The following is a 24778-nucleotide window of genomic DNA, read 5'->3' on the forward strand; positions in this document are numbered from 1 at the left end:
TTAAAGTCCAAAACTCACGGTACGTCTCCATGGTTACAAGAGGCCTCTTTGTGCCCAGAAGAGCTGGAATTGTTTTCACCTGAAATTGAATAGCACTGAGACTGCATTTTCAGAATGATGCACTCAACAGTGAGTGACATATTTTTATTTCAGTATAAACAGAATGCATTCAAATCACATAAGGTAGAGATGAAGAGCATTAACACAGGCACTTACTATTCTAGCACACGCTGACACAGTGTCCAAGAACCTGAACTGAAGAGGTTAACTGTGTGCTTTTGAATTTGCTGAACACTGCCCTCAGAGTGGAAATCTCTTTCTAGAATTCAAATTATGTAAGCTGGAATCCTAACCAATAATTGATGGAACACAAAATCTGTTTTCCTGGCATCATAGCTATGTAAACATGAAATCTGTATATTTTCCCAGTTTGAGGTTTCTATCCTTAAGGTATAATTATGAATTATTCAAAATAGGCAAGAAGTTCTACACACATCCACCTGAAGTGGTTTATTCTCAATATTCTTACAATTAAAACCAATTCTTTAATTCAAACTTTGGTTTATTATTATTTGAAAAGATTATACTAAAATAACTTAGTGATTTGAATGTGGCCACAATTTTTGAAAACCTTAATGTGTGGAGTGGAGTTTTTTTCAGTCAATTGACCGTTTGTCAATTGACCTGCTAGAGCAAGCCACGGCATGTTGCTGGTCCTGATAAATCGGAATGTCCATGTGTAATAAAGAAAACTGAAAGGGAAGGCAGGGCAACAAATGCAACATGGGTAAATCACAAAATTGCAAGAATACATTTAAAGGACAATAATAAAATGAAAGAAGCTGTAGGGATTGGATTCCATTTTATAGTCTTAAACATGTATTCTGGCCATGGATGCAAGACAGCAGCCAAGATGATCTAGCAATTCCTTAAAAAGTGATACAGAAGAAAAATCGCATGATCATATCAATAAAGGTAGCACATGCATTGGATGGGATCTAGTACCTGTTAGTGATACAATACACTTTTGTTGGGCTTAGTGTCATCTGCCTATAATCCCAGTACTTGAGTGGTTAAGACAAAGGGATTGCAGATTCAAAGGCAGCCTCAGCAACACAGTGTGACTTTCAGAAATTTAACAAGACCTTATTTTCAAATGAATGAAAAGGCTGGGGATATAGCTAGGAGGCAGAATGCCCTTGGGTTTAATCCCTAGAACTACAATAAATAAATTAATTAATTAATTAAATCACTTTCAATAAACTAGGAATACAGAAAATTTCCTCAACTTGATAAAGACTATATGAAACCTACAGGTGAGAAAACAGAAACATTTTAGTTTTGGGAATAAGGCACATAGGGGTTTTTCCTTTATAAAAGGAAAAGAAGTTGTAGTTAATGCAAGGAGACAAGATTAAGAAGAAAGAAATATAACTGTATATCTTCATAGGTGATATGACCATCTATTTAGAACATTTAAATTAAAAACAAAAATTTAAAAATCTTCTAGAACTAATAAGCTATTATAACCAAGAATCAAAATTCAAAATTAATATGCCAAAGTCAATTGCTTTCTATATAAAAGCAATATCAAGTGGGTTTGAAATCAAAAGCACAGTACCATTTACATTAGCACCTCCAAAAATGAAAAACTTAGTTACAAACATAACAAAATATCTACAAGATATTTGTGGAAAAGCTACAAAATTCGGATAACATAACTCAAAAAAAGAAATAAATGAACAAATATTTCAAGACTGTGCATAAAAAGACTCAGTTCTATCAAAATGGTAGTTCTTCCCAATATATACTCAACAATTCCAATTAAAATTCAAGCAAGTCACTTTTTACCTGTTGACAAACTGATTGCAAGTTTACATGAAAAGGCAAAAAATCCAGAATAACCAGCATGATACTGATAAAAATGAGCAAATTTGGAAGGTTGATGCAACCCATTTTTGATCTGTATTATCATGCAACAATATTTAAGACAGCATGGTATGATGTAATAGCAGATAAATAGATCAATGTAACAGAATGAAAAGTATACACCTAAGTTTAACCAGCTTCTCTTTCACAAAAGATCAAAGATAATGCAATTGAGAAAAGATATTTTATTTGACACAGTACTAGAACAAGTAGACATCCATATACAATGAAATAAAACTACATAAAAATCTTGTGCTATAAACAAAAATTTATTCTAAGTAAATCATAGACTCAACTTAAAATCAAAATTATAAAATTCCTAGAAAAAAATAAGACAAACTTTATAAATAACTGAATTTGACAATGAATTTTATATGTAATAAAAGCTACAGTCAATGAAAGAACAAATCTATGAGATGGACTTCATTAAAATTTAAGTTTTGCTATACAAAATATATCAAGAGAATGGAAAAGGTCAGAGAATAGGAGACAGTATTTGAAAACACATAGTTGATAAAGATTTTTTATCCAAAATATGTCAAGAACTCTTAAAAACCAACAGTAAGAAAATGACAACTCAAATAATAGGCCAAAGATCTTAACAGCAGCTAACCAAATGACATAACAGATAAAACACTAGCATATAAAAAGATCCACCACATTATATGTAATTATAAAAATTTAAGTTAAAAATCAATGAGATATACTACATACATATTATAATAGTCAAAATCTGTAACAGTTACAACAAATGTCGGTGAGAATGTGGAGCAAGAGGAATTCTCATTAATTTTTGGTGGGAATGCAAAATGTTACAGCTACTCAAGAAGACATTGTGGCACCGTTTTATTAAACACAACATTCTCTTGCCATTCAGTCAACAATCATGCTAAATTGGTAGATACTCAAAAGAGTTGAAAATTTATGTCTATACAAAAGCCTACGCACTGGTGTTTATAAGCAGCTTTACTCATAATTCCCAAAACTTTATTAGCTAAATGGTATAATTGTTTAAAATTTATTTTCATAGTGCATTATTCTGATGTATCATAGTGAGTTTCAATGTGGGGCCGCATTCCCACACATACATTTATTTATTTATTTATTTATTTATTTATTTATTTATTTATTTATTTTTGTTTTGAGACATTGTCTCCCTGAGTCACTCAAACTGACCTTGAACTTGTGACCCTTTTATCTCAGCCTCCTCAGTAGTAGGGATCACAGGCAGGTACCATCACGCTAGGCTATCTGTACATTCTTTAATGTATCTGCCTCTACCTCTAAGGTTATGAAATTATGAAAGGAGTCAAAAAGATTTTGTTTGTTTCATATTCCTAGTTTTACATATTTTGCATGTGAAAGTAGCTTGTGTACAAATAGATATTTAAATTTTTTTCAGAAGATGATTTTTTTTTTTTTTTGTGGTACTGGGGTTCCTGAAAACCCTTCTACCTCAGGGCTACACTCCCAGGCCTATTTTTATACTTTTTATTTGGAAACAGGGTGTCTTAAGCCAGCGAGGCTGGCTTCAAACCTGCGCGATCCTCCTGTCTCCGCCTCCCAAGCGCGGGGATTATAATCGTGCGCCACCACGCCTGGCTAGAAAATGATTCTTTAATTATTCTTTTCCAAAGGTTTAGAATTCAGACTTGGTACTTGCGTACGTGTGTGTGTGTGTGTGTGTGTGTGTGTGTGTGTGTGTGTTACTGGATATTAAACTCAGGGCCATTCTACCTCTGAGCTACATCCCCAGGACTTTTTTTTTTTTTTAAAGAGTCTCACTAAGTTGTGGAGGGCCTCATGAAGCTGAGGCTGCCTTTGAACCTGTGATCCTCCTGTCTCAGCCTCCCAACTACTGGAATTACAAGCATGCATCACAACGCCCAGCTGATTTGGTGCTTTACATAACATATAGCCTTGTAGGCCACCACTGCTCTGATCTGGCACCCTCAAAAGACACTTGTTTATCAAACTTTATGAGCATTTTAATGGCACTAAACAGACATATTGAATCTGACTGCAAAATATACCAATCTCTGACTAAGATTTTTGAGGCCTGTCTGCCTGTAAAGTACATAGGTTTGCAATTAAGCAAATGTTTTACAGCCCTTTTTTTTTTTTTTTTTTTTGCTTACAGAAAGATTTTGCTTATTTCATAGATATCAGAGGCTTTTGGTAAAGACGAGAAAGGATAACTAAGTGCTAATATAACTGAGGCATGATTACCATAACAATAAAATATGTAACTTTCCCCTTCAAACCTTATTTAAAAACATCACTAGTGCTGATTCCAAAATCTCCTAATAATCTTCATAATAGGGTCTGATTTACTTACAATGGAAGGAAATTCAAAGTATTGGGAAAAAACAAAGGATTTTAGTGCAAGTACGTACAAAGCAAGGTTTGGGCACAGCTTTCCTTAGATAATGACGTAATTTGATTCTTCCTTCACATAGAACTTAGAAGAGATACAATTATTATAGCAATTGTGTGTAACTCTTTTTGAGATACATATTTGAATCTCTAATAGATAATGAACTGAATTAAAGTGATTGACCCTAGGAGATTTTGTTGTTGCCATTGTCAATTCTTGTACTACAAAGCCACATTCTCTCTCTATACCCCATCATCTCCTCCGGAGAATATTTCTGGAATACTACTGCAAGCCCATTTTTAAAAGCATTATCTCTCAAGAACATCTGAATTAAAATCTAAAAATTAAATATTTTAAACTTCAACTTGTGTAGGATTAATTTATTCATGTTATTTCAATACTTTGGAAAATGTTTCTTACCATACTTATATTGTTAAATAACTTCAAGAAAAGCTTTAACTAAGCATATTAGTATGATCCCATTTAAATAAAATTTCTGGAATAGGCAACTCCAAAAGAATAGATTAATGGTTGCCAGGAGCTAAGGGGTGGAGACCATCTAGATTGACTGCTAATTTTATGAGGTGTCTTTTTGGGATTATGAAATGGTATAGAATTAGATAGTGGTAATAATTACACAATTTTGTAAATATGCCAAAAAGCATTGATTTATACTTTTTAGAACTGTGAATGTGAATACTGTATGTGAATTTCATCTCACTACAAAACGACTCAGTGGAAGTAGTAAGCGTTCAATTACTACTGACATAACTGTTCTATCTCATGTAATGAATCAGAATACTTATTTAGTCAGATTGTGCTGGCCAATATATATTCTTTGATTCATGGCACATTGTATGAATTTTACTTTCCTGTTCTACAGAAAAAAATAGAAATAGTGTGTGTTGGAAAAATTCTTCATCTGAATTGAATTCTGCCTTTTCGATACCAATCTCTTTAGCTTCCCATTATAATCACAGTGTCAGAAGCCAAAAGAAAACAAATTCCTTGAAATAAAATGAGCCTACATTCAATAGTAAACAGAGCTCTTTGAAGAAATGTGTCGGGCAGCAAAACAAGCCTGGAGAAATTTGTAGTGTCTGAAGTAAGTACATACTCACACACAAGCAACACAAAACAATGAGGTGTGTTGAAGGGGCATAGGCATTGAAAAATCCTCCCAATTTAACAATTTAAGAAGTGTGTGTGTGTGTGTGTGTGTGTGTGTGTGTGTGTGTGTGTGTACAGATGTGTGTAGTGTAGTATTACTTGATTAAATCAAAGCACAAAGAGAAATTCATGAAGCTATACTAATATAAGCAAATGTTTGGATGAATTTTTTAAAAATGGAAGAATAACAAACCTTACATAAAAAATATATGTATATATGTAGATGCTCTGATTCAAGAAAACAGGATAAAGCCCAGCTTGCTGGCACATGCTTGTAATCCCAGCATTCAGGAGGCAGAGACCCAACAGAGGACTGAGGTTCACAGACAGCCTCAGCTACTTTGTGAGGCCTTTGCAACTCAGTGAGACTCTGTTTCAAAAAATAAAAAGACCAAAAACTAGGGCTGCGGGTGTAGCTCAGAGGTACAATGTCCTTGGGATACATCTATTCCAATGCCCCTGGTTTCTGGTACTACAAAAAAAATTGAGAGAGAGAGAGAGAGAGAGAGAGAGAGAGAGAGAGAGAGAGAGAGAGAGAGAGAGAGAGAGAGAGAGAGAGAGAGAGAGGAGAAGAGAGAAGAGAGAAGAGAGAAGAGAGAAGAGAGAAGAGAGAATGAGAAGGAGAAGAAGGAGGGAGAAAAACAGAGAGAAAGCAAGCAAGCAAGCAGGATATAGGTCCCCATTCTTTTAAGTGTGGAGTTCACAAATGACTTCTTTCCAAAAACTTTATATAGGATGAAGGAAAAAATAACTTTATAGTAAGGCGGTTTGATGAACTCTCTCTCAGGCAGGTGATCAAGGTTAACTTAAACAGTGGTAAGTCATGTAGCTTTAACATTAAATTATGTGAATGGAATTTTATACCTGTGATATTCCTCCCAAACTCCAAGCTTTCAAACTCCCATGTAACTGGGGAGCATCTACAAAGCTCTAGTTGTGAAAGATTCTGCAAAGTACTCAACCAATAGTTCTCAAAACAGTCAAAATTATCAAAAGTAATGAAAATCAGAGAAACTGTTTCAGTATAAAGGAATCTAAGGAGACATGGTGGCTAAATGTAAATGGTATCCTGGATGGGAACCTCGGATAGGGAAAAAATTAGGTAAAAACTTATGAAAGCTGAAAAATGTATGGAATTTAGTTATAATGATATATTAATATTGACTTGTAATTATGACAAATATACCACACTAATAGCAGATACTATTATAAATAAAAATTAGGTGATAGGCATATGAGAATTGATATTAACACCCAAAATTTTATGTATATCGAAAACAACTCTAAAAGGTGTGTGTTTGTGTGTTTGTGTGTGTGTATGTATGTATGTGTATATATTTTGGGGGTACAAAAACTTCCAGGACATTCTAACTCTGAGTTATATTTCCAACCCTATTTTAATTTTATTTTGCAATAGGATTTCACCAAGTTGCTGAGCGCCTCACTAAGTTGCTGAGGCTGGCTGTGAACTGGTAATCTTCCCATCTCAGCCTCTCAAATAGTGAGATTATAAAGCATTTGCCACCACATTCAGCTAAAATTTATATTTTAAAACAATGCAGGTTGGTATAAATTTCAAGAAGATAATTTAATATTTTAAAATTTAATGTTAATTTGATACTTGGAAGAATTTAATATTTTCGTCTACCTCTCATAGAGATGGGAATGAATGTTTTATGCACCCTGGATGTGAGTGGTAGTATTTTATTAAACAGTTTAGAGAAAAAAGCATGAGAAGTTGATTCAAAGAAGACAAAAAAATATATTGTCTAAGCATCTGAAGAAGAAAGAAATAGAAAAATACAATGACTTGGACTTGTTTAAGTTTGCTCAAATGTGGTAAACAAGAAATACTTTAGCGTCCATGGTCAGTGTACTCTGTGATAGAGCTTTCTTATTTGTAACGTTAGAGTCAAATATCCAAAGATATATATATATATATATATATATATATATATATATATATATATATGCAGTTGGTGGTAAATTCAAGAGATGTGCCTTCTTCAAAGACAATATAGATATGAAATTTTTTCTAATTCACAGAACCTATACACTTTTTCTTCTAGGTCTTTTTTTTATCACATTATGGCCCTCACCGTATTAACATTCATACTATTTTCTAGAAACAGAATGTAGATGGGAGGACATAGTTTGCTGAAAAAGCCGACTGCAGCCTGCCCCACCACTAATTCTGACTAGAGGCACAGAGCAGAGCTGTGCTGGCCGACCACTGTGCTACTTGCCTTGGAGTTCACCTCAAAAATCTTCATAAAAACCTCATTTGTCTTACAGCATTAAAATATACTATTGTAGGGCCGGGCGTGGTGGCGCACGCTTGTAATCCCCACGCTTGGGAGGCAGAGACAGGAGGATCGCGCAGGTTCGAAGCTAGCCGCGCGAGCTGGCTTAGGAGACCCTGTTTCCAAATAAAAAAAATGTAAAAATAGGTCTGGGAGTGTAGCCCGGAGATAGAAGGGCTTCCAGGAACCCCATTACCACCAAAAAAAAAAATAATAATGTGTGTATATATATATATATATATATATATATATGTATATATATATAATTATATACATATATATAATTATATATAAATAATGTATATATATAAATAATGTATATATATAATTTATATATATATAATAATGTATACATATATATATATATATATATATATATATATATATACTATTGTATACTTACAGTTCTGCTTTCCCAGAAATGGAATATTGGGGATTTATGGACAAATATTCACCTCTTAAATAGCTTTATTTGTATTTTATAAGCTCTTCTAGGAATCCCACATTTATATTTAGTTTGATAAAATGATAAAATTATGGAGAGATTTGAGAGAAGGAATTTATTTTCCTATTTTAAAGATTGCACCAAGGGTCTTCAAATAAATTTGCATAGCCCTTAAAGTCTTTTAAAAGGTTTATTATTTTTACATGAAGTTTGGTTTTATTGGAGCATTGCAATTGCTCATGATAGTTAAATTGATAGGGATACACATATGTGCACATGTCATTATTTCGCCTGTTTCCTTCCCCATATTGTCCTTTTCCCTCCCCTCCTCTGCACATGCCTGATAGCAAGATTAACAGTCATACAATCACATATGCCTGTAACAGTATTTGGTCTGTTTTATTTCCAGTTTTTCCCCTTTCCCTTCATGCCAACCTTTCCCAATCCCCTTTCAAATGTTTCTGTCAATACTACCACCACCCTTGGATTTTTGGACCTCAAATAGAAGGTTGGTAGAACAGTATATGGACATGGATATTAAATGGGCCTAGAAATTGTTTGCTTTGTAACATGGGCAAACTACCTGAACTAGTTGAGGTTAGGTTCTTTCCTTCATAATATGAAAATAATACTTAAAGCATAAAATTCTTGGGATTCTTCATTGAGACATTATGTGAAAAGTCTCGGTCAGGTTGTCAGCCACATAATTAGTGCAGGTGGCCAGGAAGATATTAGGTTAATTATCTGATTGCATTATATTTCAGAACAGTATCCCTCACAAGTTAAAGTTTGTTAAAATGTTAAATGCCATGATCAGAAACTGAATATAGTTTTAGGCCACTATATTCTACAGGCAGAGACACTGAATTCTAAAGAAGTTTAAACATACCCCCAAAAAAGATTTTGTCAGTCCTGATTTCAGACCAACACACAAAAAAACTAGATAGCCAGACCAGGGACATGTATGCATCCCACACCACCACATAAATATTTCTTACTATTCTTATAATACCAAATGTCAAGCCAGGCGTGGTGGCACATGCTTGTAATCCCAGCATTCAGGAGGCTGAAACCAGAGGATTGCGGTTCGCGGACAGCCTCAGCTACTTAGTGAGGCCCTCTGCAACTTATTGAGACCCTGTTTCAAAATAAAGAATAAAAACATGGCAGGGGGTGTAGCTCAGAGTTGGAATATCCCTGGGTTCTATCCCCAGACCCACACACACAAAAAAAAATACCAAAGGTCACTTTTGAAAGTCACATTTTTAATCAGTATAACTACTTGAATGAACTTTTCAGGATAATGAATGCAGATGGCATGAACACTGCCTAAATATGTCAATTTTTAAAAGGTAGATTTTCTTTTTAAACTGTTATATTGCACTTTTTTTTCAATTTAGAAACCCTTGGGAATGCAAATTGACATTTAAATTCAAGCTAAAGTTTTCCCAGAACAGTCAGAGGTATAACTAATCCTTATTACAACTAATGAATATTCATTTTCCATGTCAAGGATATTATACTGGATTCTACTTGTTGAAATTCCCTTAGGATATGGTCATGATTATATTATTTAGCTGATTCAATAAACAGAATGAATGTTTGCTATGTTCTCCAGGGAAATTATGCCCAATGGCAAAGGAAAGTCTTCACTGTGTTTGAAATTTTTCCACATTTGGGACAGAATCTTTTTGTAACATAATAAAAATATCTGAATATTCGGACAAGATCTACTAAGATTGTTAAATACAGTTCAATTATAGGGAGGGATGAAGTTTCTAACATCTTGATTCAAAATGTGTCAATAGAAATTTCCCTTTTCTACCCCGAGTTTCTTTTCTCCCTTGAAAACTGAGAAAATATAGTAAGAGATGCAGATATTAAATTAATGAAAGTGATTAGAACAAAGAATTTGAGACAAACGTGTTATACCAACTCTCACTATCCAGTATGCAGCTGGATATTGAAGACAGTGTCTGCCTTTCTTGTACTCAATGTCTTCTCATTAATGCATTCCCAGAATAGCAAGTTCATCCTTAGATTTCCTGTTTATTATCTTCCCAGGATTTCATACTCTAAATTAAAAAAAATTCAATTCTTCAATTAACAGTCAATGAGATGCCTGCTGTTTGATCTCCGGGTTCATGGCATGCTCTGCTCTCAACTCTAAGCAGGCAGGCCTATTTTCTGTACCTCGTGTTCCCTTTAAGAAAGCCTTTTACTTTCTGGTTCATCTTCCCAGACCAACCTAAACTTTCTCAAGCCTTGTTCCTTTTCATCATTTATGTCTTGGCTTAAATCCTATTTCCAGAAGGTAATTTATGAAACTAATAGCTAACTTTGCAGAGGTCCGCAAACTTACTGGTTTTTCAGAAAAGAAAAAAAAAAATCAGCATTCCCATGGACACTTCCACCATCCCTTATTTTTATTCAAGGGCCCCCAATTGCACCCAAGGCTACTACTGTCCCCCTGGATTAGACTAGCTTTCCTCTCCACCCAACTACCACCAAGAATCTGTGAATGGAAGCTGGGGAGGGAAATACTAGTTTCTAGGAAAGAACAAAATAGGTAGAAGTGGAAGCTCCTCCTCCCCTACCACAGGGTAGAGAAAAGATGACTATAATTGATTCTATTGGAGGAAAGAAGGTTTCTCCTGCACTCTTCTATTTCCTTCTGTAGAAGACCCTCTAAATCCTTCTGGCCTCATTCCCAGGTCCTTCACCAAAGTACTCCCCAGAGACAAGGAACAACTTAATTGAATAAACTGGGTATGTGCATCTCCCTCCTTTTTCGATAAAAAATTACTGCTCTGTTGGATGCAGCTTAATAGATATTTTACAGAACTATTTTTCTGTCCTTGAACTGAGTAGGTAAATCTGCCTACATCTCACTTAGCTGAAAATAGGAGCCATATTCTTAATATTTACTTCATCTATAAAAAGATTATATTTTGTCCCTTATTTGTCTTGTGCCTTTATGTCTTTTAACTGCTCAAATACTCAGGAAAAGAAAAACAGCATTTTTCAGAATCTCTTAAATCCAGAAAGAAGCCTACTTTTCCAGCATAATAACTAACACTTTCTACAGTTGGCTGTGAGCTACTGTCTGAAACAAAGCTTTGGTCTGAGCTGAAGCAAAGTAGCTACATTTCTACTGAAGGTCATCTGCTCCCTAAGTAAGAAGAAAGTTAATAATGGCCATCTAATTTAAAGAAAAATTTTATATAAAACAGTAATTAAAAGCATGCGCAAGGGCCGAAAAGTATTGAAGTATTTAACCAATATCACGAATCAATATCAGCAGCAATATAGTCAATTTGTCCTTCAAGATACCAGCACAGCAGTAAATCATCCATATTCATGCGTAGAAAGAACAGATAAGGTGAAGAGGATAAACTACAGCAGTTGCTTCTGCAGACAAAATTCCTAGACAATTATGGCAGATGTGTTCACCCAGAAATAGAAACAATACATATAGTTAGATGATCTAAGAAGGGCCGAGGGTTCACATACCAGCGAAGAACTGCGTGACAGCGTGGGAGGATAGCAGTTTGAAAAAAATCAACAAGAAATAAAAGATTAATTATTAAATATATTCAAACCTGGAGTCATGCCTCTAACAGCTTCCTTTTAAACTTTGCACCTGTTCAATTATAGTTTACTTATCGCCTATTTTGTTGTTTTTTTCCTGGACTCCTTGAGATTGGAAGTTTGAAAAGTAAGATTTACCAAGTAGTGCTAGAATTATTTCTTGAATATTTTTTATTCCACAAAATAGTCAGTCAAAGAAGAAAATAATAGTACATAAAAGAAGAAAATTAAGAATTAATGGATAGAAACTGAACTTTTTTTTTTTTTTACATGCAGTTAGCTAGCTAGATTCTTGCAGTAAGCCAAGATTTCATAAAACAGCAAGCGTTAACTTTGGTAATTTCTACAAAGCATTTGTAAGTTCCCATGGCTCTTTTCTGAGGGGAAAAAAAGCTAAGCTCATGAGAAGAGCTCCCAGTCCCCAGCTTTTTGGCAGGACATCATCATGGCTTGTTATCACAGTTGCGTGGATTATCTCTTGCAAGATCAATTTCCAAGTGAGCAATCAGACCAAGAGCAGTTGATCTAATTTAGGCACTTTAATGACCAGCTAACTCCAATAGTGCTGGTAATTTGGGTGATTAAAATGACAAATACAATTCAATTGTGAAAAATTGACATATCTCAGGGCTTGGCTGCAATGTCAACACGTATTCACAAACAAAACACATCTGAGACTGTTCCTTGATGGACACAGTCCACACACAGTTCCTCCCTCACAATCGCATTGCATGATCGCCATCTATCATTTTTGACGGCCCATCATAATAATGAATTGCACTATCCATATTCCTTACATAGCCTCATCCTAGTGAAGAACAAATTAAATTGCACCCTATCTCAATCATACTGAATTTAAAGGTGGAGCTCTGACAGTATGATTAAAGCAATCACAATCACTTGTCACTCTAGTGGGGAGAGGGGTAAAGGTTTCTTTGTTTGCAAAACAAACATAATGATGCATAATTTGTGATTTGGGAGTCTGCTTTAGCAAAAGGAAACCTGGAACACCTGTTGTTGTCAAGGCTCAGGAAAACTGCCAGTCGCATTTCAAATGCCGCCTTTACCTGTTTCTCACAACCGCTGAATCTTGCCATCTGGCCCAGCCTGAAATTTCAATGAGTTCAGCCAAATTGACAGAATAGCTTCTTTTTGTCCATCCTTCAAGAAATGGGCTGCTTGGGAAAACTAAAAACACATTTGACATCAAAAAGCTGTCTCCAAAATGCATGAAATCTGAGTGCCATAAAATGATGGGAAGAGTATTAGGCTTATACACCGTATAATCATTTCTAGAGTAATATTATATTAGAATTGGGGATTAAGCCAACAGTGCATGTTTGTTTAGAATTGTGGTAATTGGTGAGTGAGGAGCAATATCAAATTATTCCTCAAAATGGAACATTGCATTTTCCTAATGGTCAACTGAATAAATAAACATGTGAGTGTTTCAACAAGTCAAGCAATAGAATACTTCAGAGCAAAAACAACATACACTCTCAGATCATAAACTTTTAGTATGAAACACTTTAGATAACACCATATAAAGTTAACTATGATTAAATCATTTTATCTGTTGAGACTATGGGAATTTCAACTTTATAATTACTGATTAAAATAAAAACAAAAGCCGGGCGTGGTGGCGCACGCTTGTAATCCCCGCGCTTGGGAGGCTGAGACAGGAGGATCGCGCAGGTTCGAAACCAGCCGCATGCGCTGGCTTAGGAGACCCTGTTTCCAAATAAAAATGTAAAAATAGGTCTGGGAGTGTAGCCCAGAAGTAGAAGGGCTTCCAGGAACCCCAGTACCACCAAAACAAACAAATGGTAGATATCTAGGTACATATGTTCTCTTGTTATGGGGTGTCCAATCTCCACTCCATCTGCAGAAATTACATAATCCTCTTCTGATTTCTTATGCCAGCTTTACCTGCCATAAAATTTTATGTAAAAATTTATATTTTTGCTATAGTTTTATTTTTCCATATTTCCCATTTTTCTTTTTTTATAAACACCTAATATATTTATTTTTTTAAACAATTTTTTATTGAACATAAGTAGTATACATTTATACTATATTTGGTGCCCTCTCCCCCCCTCCCCCTCCCCCCCCACCAATGGTTGTCCAGGTTAACCATGTCTTATTCATAATTTTACACATGTTCAGGTGTAGACCCTCATTAATCCAGATCGGTCTTTCTCCTCTCCTATCTTTCCATTAAAACTTAGCTAGTATTTCCCCTCTAATATCTGGGGTCCTACTGGTATCCTTTGTGTTTTCTAGTTTGGGCATATTAGAGGAAACATGTGTATCTTCTCCTTCTGTGCTTGGCTGATCTCACTTAACATGATGTTCTCCAGGGCTTTCCATCTTCTTGCAAATGATGTAATTTTGTTCTTCTTTATGGCTGAATAGAATTCCATTGTGTGTATTTCCCACAGTTTTGCTATCCATTCATCTGTTGATGGTGATCTGGGTTGGTTCCATATTTTGGCTATTACAAATTGTGCTGCTATGAACATAGGTATGCATACGTTGCTGTATTTCTCTGAATTCAACCCCTTTGGTAAGATACCTAGGAGTGGTATAGCTGGATCATATGGTGGATCTATTCCCAACTTTCTCAGGAATCTCCACACAGATCTCCATAGTGGCTGAACTAGTTTGCACTCCCACCAACAGTGTAAAAGAGTTCCTCTTTCCCCACATCCTCGCCAGCATTTGTTGTTGTTTGATTTCTTTATGCTTGCTACTCTGACTGGGGTTAGATGGAATCTCAGTGTAGTTTTGATTTGCATCTCCCTGATGGCCAGTGATGAAGAACATCTTTTCATGTATCTATTAGCCCTTTGTATCTCTTCTTTTGTGAAGTGTCTATTTAGTTCATTTGCCCATTTCTTGATTGGGTTGTTTGTTTTGCTAGTGTAGAGCCTTTTGAGCTCTTTGTATACTCTGGATATTAGCCCCCTATCAGAATGGTGGCTGGTAAAGATCCTTTCCCATTCTGTAGGCTTCCTCTTTAGGTTACTGATAGTTTCCTTTGATGAGAAGAAACTTTTTAGTTTGATGTTGTCCCATTCGTTTATTCTTGCTTTAATTTCCTGAGCTTTGGAGGTTTTGTTGAGAAAGTTACTGCCTGTGCCAATATGTTGTAGTGTTGAACCTATGTTCTCCTCTACTAACTTCACCGTCTCAGGTCTAATTTCTAAGTCTTTAATCCATCTTGAGTTGATTCCTGTGTTGGGTGAGATATAGGGGTTTAGATTCATCTTTTTACAAATGGTTAGCCAGTTCTCCCAGCACCACTTGTTGAAAAGGCTGTCTTTTCTCCAGCGTATGTATTTGGCCCCTTTGTCAAAGATTAATTGACTAAAGATGTGTGGGTTTGTTTCTGTATCTTCTATTCTAATCCACTGGTCAGTATATCTGTTTTTGTGCCAGTACCATGCTGTTTTTACTGCTATTGCTCTATAGTATAGTTTGAAGTCTGGGATTGTAATGCCTCCTGCATGTTTCTTGTTATTGAGAATTGCTTTGGCTATTCTAGGTCTTTTCCTTCTCCATATGAAGTTCATGATTGATTTTTCTAGGTCTTTGAAGAATGTCACTGGTATTTTAATGGGAATTGCATTGAACCTATAGATCAGTTTTGGCAGAATGGCCATTTTGATGATATTTATTCTGCCTATCCATGAGCACGGGAGATCTTTCCATCTTCCAAGATCTTCTTCTATTTCTTTCTTTAATGTTTTATAGTTTTTGTTGTAGAGGTCTTTTACATCTTGGGTTAGGTTTATTCCTAGGTATTTTATAGGTTTTGAGGTTATAGTGAATGGAATTGTTGTTTTTGTTTCTTTCATTGTGGATTCGTTGTTGGCGTAAAGAAAGGCCACTGATTTCTTTAGGTTGATTTTGTAACCTGCGACTTTGCTGAATTTGTCGATCAGCTCCAGAAGTCTTTTGGTTGAGTTCTTTGGGTCTTCCAGATAAAGGATCATGTCATCTGCAAATAAGGATAGTTTTACTTCCTCTCTTCCTATGTGGATTCCTTTGATTTCCTTCTCTTGTCTGATTGCTGCAGCAAGAGTCTCAAGGACTATATTGAAAAGGAGTGGTGATAGTGGGCATCCTTGTCTTGTTCCTGACTGAAGCGGAAATTCTTGCAGTTTTTCCCCATTCAATATAATGTTGGCTTTGGGTTTGCAGTATATTGCCTTGATGATGTTGAAGTATTTTCCTTCTATCCCAATTTTTTGCAGTGTTTTTAACATAAATGGGTGTTGGATTTTGTCGAATGCTTTTTCAGCATCTATTGCTATGATGATGTGGTTTTTGTTCTTGGTTCTATTTATGTGGTGAATAACATGTATTGATTTGCGTATGTTGAACCAGCCTTGTTTTTCTGGGATGAAACCGACTTGGTCATGATGTATTATTCTCTTGATATAGTTTTGAATGCGTATAGCTAGTATTTTGTTTAGAATTTTTGCATCTATGTTCATTAAGGATATTGGTCTGTAGTTTTCCTTTCTTGAGGTATCTTTATTTGGTTTGGGGATTAATGTGATACTGGCCTCATAGAAGGAATTTGGAAGAGTTCCTTCTCTTTCAATTTCCCGGAACATGTTATGAAGTATTGGTATTAGTTGTTCACTGAAGGTTTTGTAGAATTCAGCTGGGAACCCATCTGGGCCTGGGCTTTTCTTTGGTGGAAGATTTTTTATTGCCATTTCTATTTCTTTGGTTGTTATTGGTTGGTTTAGGCTTGCTATGTCCTCTTGGTTGAGTGTAGGAAGGTTAACTGTGCTTAGAAATCTGTCAATTTCATCCAGGTTTTCAGATCTATTGGAGTATAAATTTTTAAAGTAGTTTCTGATAATATTTTGAATTTCTTCACTATCCGTGGTGATATCTCCTTTTTCATTTCTAATTTTGATAATTTGAGTTGATTCTCTTTTTCTTTTGGTTAGGTTGGCCAGGGGTTTATCAATTCTATTAATCTTTTCAAAGAACCAACTTTTTGTTTTATTGATTCTTTGAATTGTTTTTTTGTTCTCTATTTCATTTATTTCTGCCCTAATTTTGATGATTTCTTGCCTTCTGCTGGCTTTGGGAATAGACTGTTGCAGTCTTTCTAGGTCCTTTAGTTGTGTCATTAGGTTCTTTACTTGGAGGTTCTCTGTCCTTCTTATGTGGGCACTCAATGCAATAAACTTTCCTCTTAGAACTGCCTTCATGGTGTCCCATAGGTTTTGGTAAGTTGTGTCTCTGTTTTCATTTGTTTCCATAAATTTCTTTATTTCTTCCCTAATTTCTGCCCTTACCCATTCATCATTCAATAGTGTATCATTCATTCTCCATGAATTTGAGTACTTTCTTTTGAGTTTCCTGTTGTTGATTTCTACTTTGATTCCATTGTGGTCTGAAAAGATGCATGGAATTATATTACATTTTTTGAATTTGCTGGTATTTTCTTTGTGTCCCAGGATGTGATCTATTTTGGAGAAGGTTCCATGGGCTGCTGAGAAGAAAGTGTATTCTGTAGTTCCTGGTTGAAATACTCTGAAAACGTCTATTAGGTCCATTTGGTTTATGGTTTCCTTTAGTTCTAAAGCATCTTTACTCATCTTTTGACTTGAAGATCGATCCAGTGGTGTGAGAGGCGTATTAAAATCTCCCAGAATTATTGTATTTGGGTCTACTTGGGATCTTATGTCCAGTAGGGTTTCTTTTACAAATGTGGTTGCACCCACATTTGGGGCATAAATATTTACTATCATTATATCTTCTTGGTGTATTGTTCCTTTTAATAAAAGGAAGTGCCCTGATTTGTCTCTTTTGATGTGTTTTAGTTTAAAGTCTGTTTTGTTGGATATCAGGGTTGCTACCCCTGCTCTTTTTTGGTCACTGGTGGCATGGTATATCTTTTTCCATCCTTTCACCTTCAGCCTGTGAATGTCTTTGGCTGTGAGGTGAGTTTCTTGCAGACAGCATATATTTGGATTATGTTTCCTAATCCACATTGCCAGTCTATGTCTTTTGATTGGTGAGTTAAGTCCTTTGACATTAAGAGATATTATTGAAATATGATTTTTGTTTTCTGTCATTTTGTGTTCTGTCTACTCTTGGGTGGTGTGATCTTTCTTCTTTACTTAAATGGCCCACTTATTAACTTCCTCTCTTCTCTGATTCTGAAGTCTGCTTCTTTTTTCTTCCTTATGATTTATTTCTTTAAGAATTTTCTCTAGTGTTGGCTTTGAATTCATGAATTTTTTGAGATTCTGTTTATCCTGGAAGACTTTGACTTCCCCATTGATCTTGAATAATAGTTTTGCTGGATAGATGAGCCTTGGCTGGAAGTTATTTTCTTCCAGGGTCTGAATCACGTCGTACCAGTCTCTCCTAGCATTCCTAACCGGGGTTGTATAGTCTGGGGTGATTCTTATTGTTTTGCCTCTATATGTCACCAGTCCTTTTTTTCTCACTGCTTTTAAGATTCCTTCCTTGGCCTCTATGCTGGTCAATTTGGTTATTATGTGGCGTGGAGTGGTTTTTCTTTGGTCCTGTCTCAGTGGAGTTCTGTATGCCTCCTGGACTTGAAGATTCAAGTCTCTTTCCATATTTGGAAAATTCTCTGAGATTATTTCCTTGAAGATATTACAGATGCCCTTGGTCTGTACCTCTATCCCTTCCTCGATGCCTATTATCCGTAAATTAGGGCGCTTCATATTATCCCATAATTGCTGGATGTTTAGGTTTTGTTGCTGTAAAGATTTCTGTATATCGCTGACTGTGTTTTCGGTTTGGGATGTACTGTCTTCTAATGTTGATATTCTGTTTTCCATTTCATCTAATCTTCCAGAATTTCTTTCTATTGCTGTCTTCATTTCACTTATTGCCTCTTTCATTTCGTTCCAGACCTCTTTCTGATTCTTTTTTAGTGTTTCTAGTTCACCTTTAACCTCCTCTATACTCGTTTTAAATCCTTTCATCATATTGAACATCAAGATTCTGAACTCCCCTTCTTGCATTTCTAGTAGGTCAGTATTCGTGATTTCTGATGTCTCTTCATAATTCCTGGTTCTCATATTTATAGCGTTTTCTGTCTTGTTTTTCTGATTTCTACCCATCGTTCGTGAGTACTGTGCTTAGTCAAATCTTAATATTAGGAGTTTGGGGGTATTGGTTAGTCAGCAGAGCCTTTCCAGTGTTGAGGGTGGGTGATGTGCAAGGAGCTGGGGTGATTGGTAAAGGAGTCGGGTTACGTAGAGGATATGTTAGGTTGAGAAAGACTTAAAGTATGATAAGGTAATAACTTGTTAGGAATGAGAGAGAGTTAACTACTAGGGCTCTTGTCGTTGGTAGAGTAATTATGGATATAAGAGATACTTTGAGTATTAAACCAGGAGGTATATTATGGGGAAAAGTTTGGGGGGAGAAAAGTATGTAGGTTAGTGTGGGTAGGTTTGTAAATAGGGATGATGGGAGGAGCAGACAGACATAAAAAAAAAAAAGAATCCACCCAAGATACCAAGACTTTTATGTAATCCAAGAAAAATGAAGGAAAACCAATAAAAGGAGGAGAGTGAAGAGAAAAAAAAAGGAAGGGAAGAGGAAGAAAGAGGAAAAAGAACAAGAAAAAAGTAAAAGGAACTAGCAGCTGTGTGAAATAAAAAAATAAGGCAAACTATCCAATGTGTATGTATATATATATATATATATATATATATATATATATATATATATATATATATCACAACAAGTTAAAGTAAAAGAAGTGTGGGTTAAAAGAAAAAAAAATAAGTCAGCAATAACCCTACCAAAACAAAAGCACTATAAAAGCAAAATACAACAAAACATCCACATTAAAAGTAAAACAAACAGTCCTCCTTATTTACGCATTTGGGGTCAGGTCCAAATAATATGTGTGTATCTGATTGCTTTGGTAGCTTTCAGAATACCATCCAATGTCTCTTAGTTTTCTTTTTACTCTATTTTTATCTTCTTAAGTCACTCTGGGTGTTTGGACACCTTTCTCTCCTTTAGCTGCTTTAGGTTCATGTGTCCGGATGTCTGATTTCACTGTTATTTGATTCTGTACAATTCACAGGTTCTGCGAAATTCTAACCTGTGGTCAGCACCTCTGCACTCACCACCCTAGCCTCCAGCCTGAGCGTCCCTACAGCAGGGGTGGAGAATGACCAAAGTATAGTTGAAACCTCCCCCTGAGGTCCTGAGCAGATTTTGTGGCCCGATGGATTTTCTTGTGTCTCTAGAAATTCCAGCTGGGCTAGCCGGTGTGGTCCCAAGATGTACCCTGGGCAAATGGGTGCTGGTTCCTGGATGCCCACACTTACTGCCAGAGCTCTGCCTATTCCAAGAGTGCAGGCTGGATGCGCTGCTAATACTGGACCCAAGTGAGAGTGGATGCAGCTGTCTATTGCTGCTGGTATGCTCTTCCAAGGTGTATTGAGCTGTGTTCTTTTCTTAGCACTAAGCCTCTGGTTACCAGGAGGGTGGGAACACCCAGCGGTGGGCCAGGGGTGCAGGGTAGGTGCTCAAGGGTCCAGTGCGCGTTGTCCAGCAATGGTCTCTGCCTCCTGTGGGACGTAGAAGCTGGGGGTGCCCCACGGAGATTTCCGGGTCACCCAGGGTTTTTGCAGCCTGGAAGGCCGGCTCTGGCAAGGTGGCAGGGGCTAGACACACAAGCAGACTTCAATTTAGAGGCAGCAGTGTACAGGTACTGACTACCAGCAGGGGACCGTGGCGCAGGTAAGGTGCGCGAGGAGAGTGCTGGGGTCTGAGGCTTGAGCCCGTGCTGGGCACACGCTAGGACCCCAACTTACCAGGGCGCCCTCAGGTACCTGAATTGGTGCAGGAGTCCGTGGAAGTCTCTATGCAGTTGTGATCTTGTCGCTGGTGGGCACACAGAATTCTGGAGGCTGCTGCTCGCTGTTTAAGATGCGGTCCTAAGCCCGTTTTTAGTCCCGAATTATCTTTCCGTGGTAATTTCGGGCAGGCAGCTCCTTGGGCAGCTGCAAAGGCAGCCCGCCGCCGTCAGCGTTCCGACCAGTGTTCCGAATGTATTTGTAGCCGGTCCCGTGTCCGATCTTTGTTCTTCTTCTTCAAGTTCAGGGTTCCGCCGAGGTACCTGGATGTGTTTTGGTTCCTGGTATGTATTTATTTTGTTGATTTAGACACTGCTTTCTAAGTATTTAAACTTTATTTGCTTCAGCTACTGAGAAGTGCTATGTCCCTCAGTCGCCATTTTGAAAAAAAAAAAAGAGAAAAAAAAACACCTAATATATTTAGAAATACTATTTAATGGTTTAAGTTGCTAGTTTATGCACTTTGTATCTTTTGAATTGATTTTGTTGCTTATTTTCCTAATATAAAACAGGTTTTCTTGCTTCTTTTTTTTTTTTTTTTTTTTTTTGTAGTACTAGAGATGGGACCCAGGGGCCTTCTACCTCCAGGCTACATTTTCAGATTTATTTTATATTCTTGTTTAGAAAAAGGGTCTCACTAAGTTGCTGAGAGCCTCACTAAGTAGCTGAGGCTGGTTTCAAACCTGTGCAATCCTCCTGTCTAGCCTCCCAAGTATTGGGATTACAAGTGTGCACTACCATGTCCGACTAGTTTTCTTGCTTTTTTTAATTTTGATTGGACAATGAGCATTATGGAAACTATGTGGATGATTCTAAATAGTGTTTCTTTTTCAATAAGTAACTAATTTTATGGCAGATCTCCTGGCCTTTAAAAGCTATTTGTTTAATTATGCTAATCTAAACAATTTAATCCTAAAGCTGTAATATGTATTAGAGTTACCAAAGAAACAGAACCAACAAGCTATTAAGAGAATATATATATGTGTGTATATATGCATATGTATATATAGACCTATATATATTAATATGAAGAACTTTATTTTAAAGAATTAGGTAGCCGGGCATGTTGGCACACGCTTGTAATCCCCGCGCTTGGGAGGCAGAGACAGGAGGATTGAGCAGGTTCGAAGCCAGCCACGCTGGCGTAAGAGACCCTGTTTCAAAAATATAAAATAGGTCTGGGAGTGTAGCCTGGAGGTAGAAGGGCTTCCAGGAACCCCAGTACCACCAAAAAAACAAATAAACAAACAAACAAACAAACAACAACAAAAAAAAGAATTAGCTCACATGATTATGGAGGGTGAGAAATCCTAAAAGCAGACCAGCTGTCTGCATGCTGGAAGACCAGAAAAGTTGGTGGCAAAAATTACATTTGAATCTGAAGACCTAAGAGCCAAAAGAATCGATGGTGTAAATCTTGGTCCAGGGAAAGAGACTGATGTCCCAGCTTAGTCAGACAAATAGGAAGAAAAAAGGTAGAATTTCTTCTTTCTCTGTGTTTTTGTTGTATGGGGCCTCAACAGATAAGACTATGCCCATCAGTTTGGATGATTAGGCCCTTTCACTATTCAAATGCTGGTCCCACCTGAAAATACACTTAAAGACACATTCCCAAAAAAAGTTTAATCTGAATTTAATCTGGCACAATCAAGTGAACATATAAAATTGACCATCGTCCATAGCTTTTTTAATGTCTCTTTTTAATGTCCTGAGTTTTTGGTGAGATTTTCCACTCCCATTTTTTTTTTTTTTAACTTCTACATCTCCCGGAAATATACAACAAATAGAATTCCTATTTGGTTGTTTCACGATTTGCTGCTGTTCTCTGTCAGGCCTCAAGGAGTCTCACCACTTAAATCTGCATTCTTCCCTGTTCTCTGATTCCCTGCCCTGCAAACTACAGCTACATAAGTCTCCACCTTCCTTCCTTGCCTCCCATCCTTGGTGAGATCATCATACTCTATAGAATCATCTTCCTCCTGTTATTGTCAGAAAGTACGTCCAGGCAAGAGAGCTTCATGGTTCACTTCCGGGTGCTTTGTTTTCTCAGGAATTATAATCCTAGATTGAGCCAGGCCTGGTGGCGCACACTTGTAATCCCTGTGCTTGGGAGGCGGAGACAGGAGGATGGCGCAGGTTGGAAGCCAGCCTCGCTGGCTTAAGAGACCCTGTTTCAAAATTTAAAAAAATATATATACAAAATGGGTCTGGGAGTGTAGCCTGGAGGTAGAAGGGTTTCCAGGAACCCCAGTACCACCAAAATAAATAAATAAATAAATTATCCTAAACTGTCTTCTGTTCCATAGCCCACAGTTAGTTTGCACGCTTTGTTTTTGCACGTCTGGGACAAGCAGAAGTCGTGAACAGCAATTTTATTGCATAACATGGAAACGTTCATAACATTATACTCATTCATCACCAGGTGAAAGTCCTTTAGAGGCTAAAGACTTACACAGTTCAAAGTGAGCTTTCTTTAAATAAAAGGACATAAAAGTAAGTAATAATAGACATGAATGTGAACCCTTACCTACAGAAATCATTGATAATCATACTTTTTAAAAATTGATGGGGACTTCTGGGAAGATGGCAACTGAGGGACGTAGCGCATATCACTGCTACTGACAATTGATCTCTCTTGCTCCTATTGACAATTGATCTCACTGAAAACAGTGTCTTGACAAAAGAAAGAAATACACATTAATTTGAACAGATTGCTAGGAATTGAAAGGAATTGAAAACAAGGCTAGAAGGCAGAAGAGAGAGCAGAAAAGTTCCTCACCCACTTCCAACGGCTGCAGCCTTGGGCACCGTGGTGGCACCATATTGCCTCACTGTACCGGGACTGCCAGAGACCCCCAGCAAAAAAAAAAAAACCCAGTGACTGGAAACAAAGTAAGAGGCTACAGCTCATCCAAACTGTAAGCAGTTGGCACCTCCTGCCCAGACCCAACCTGCAACAGTGGCTACCAAGCTCACCGTATCTTCCAGAGATCCAGGGAGGTGCTCAACACCAGTAGATTCAAGATGATGACTTTGAGACAGCACTTCAGTGTTCTGAGATCTACAACTAAACCACTGGAAAAACTGCTTCTCCATCAGGGAAGAAAAACAGTAAAAATGTCAACAACAACAACAACAACAACAAAAACAAAAGTTGAAAAACAGTGGAACCAGAACCAGAATAACTAACATAAACCTATAAAGTGCTCTGCGGGACCTGCCCAGGAAACAGAGACTGGAGACCAGTGACAGTCTCACCTGAGACAGGCTATACCAGAGGAGCTGGCAGCTGCCAAAACTGCAGATTCCAGAGACATCCAGGAAGAAACTGGACTGTTGTGAATCTGACAACAGACCATCATCTAAAGCAGTCAGCATTCTGCCCTACACACAGCAGGCAGGGACTGACCCAAAAGAATAGAAGATTCAGCCAGACACCTCAGCAGTACCTGAACTCATCTCTTCCAGCCGCATTCTGGAGCAGCACCCATCAACATAAATTAAGAAACCATACCTGTGAATAAACTTGGCCATAACAGGCCACAGGAGCATATGTGGCAAGGAAATAGACTTGTGGGAGGCTTGAGATCATGGGTGTTTTCTATCCGATGTAGTGAAAATTTGAATTAGTAAATAGCTCTTAGAGACAGCCTGCAGTCTGGGGAGCCATAGTAAAGACTGTAGAGATTGCTGTGGTACAACCACTAGTGGTTCCAGGGAGAAATAGCACAGCCTACCGAGTTGCAGGCTACAAAAGCAGTAAACTCATGCTTACTTGTGTCTGGGAGCAACAAAGCGCCAGCACCTGAATCCAGCAAAGGCACCTGAGAGTGACCTCCCCAAGTCAGGGAGACAAGGAACTGAGCCACTCAAACTCCTGGCTTGGAACCAATCACACACTCTTTCTGCCAGACATTGGGCCTTGGTTGGATTGTGACAAAGGTGTCGTATGGGCCAGACTGTACCAAGAGGCCAGGGAACCGCTTGATCACAGATCTGAGAATTCAACACTCTGACAACCAGCAGAGTTTGCCCCTCATGTGACCATAACAAGTAGATATAGAGTGGTGTCCCA

This window comes from Muscardinus avellanarius (assembly GCF_963383645.1).
Source record: "Muscardinus avellanarius genome assembly, chromosome: 6".
NCBI classification, from domain to species: Eukaryota; Metazoa; Chordata; class Mammalia; order Rodentia; family Gliridae; genus Muscardinus; species Muscardinus avellanarius.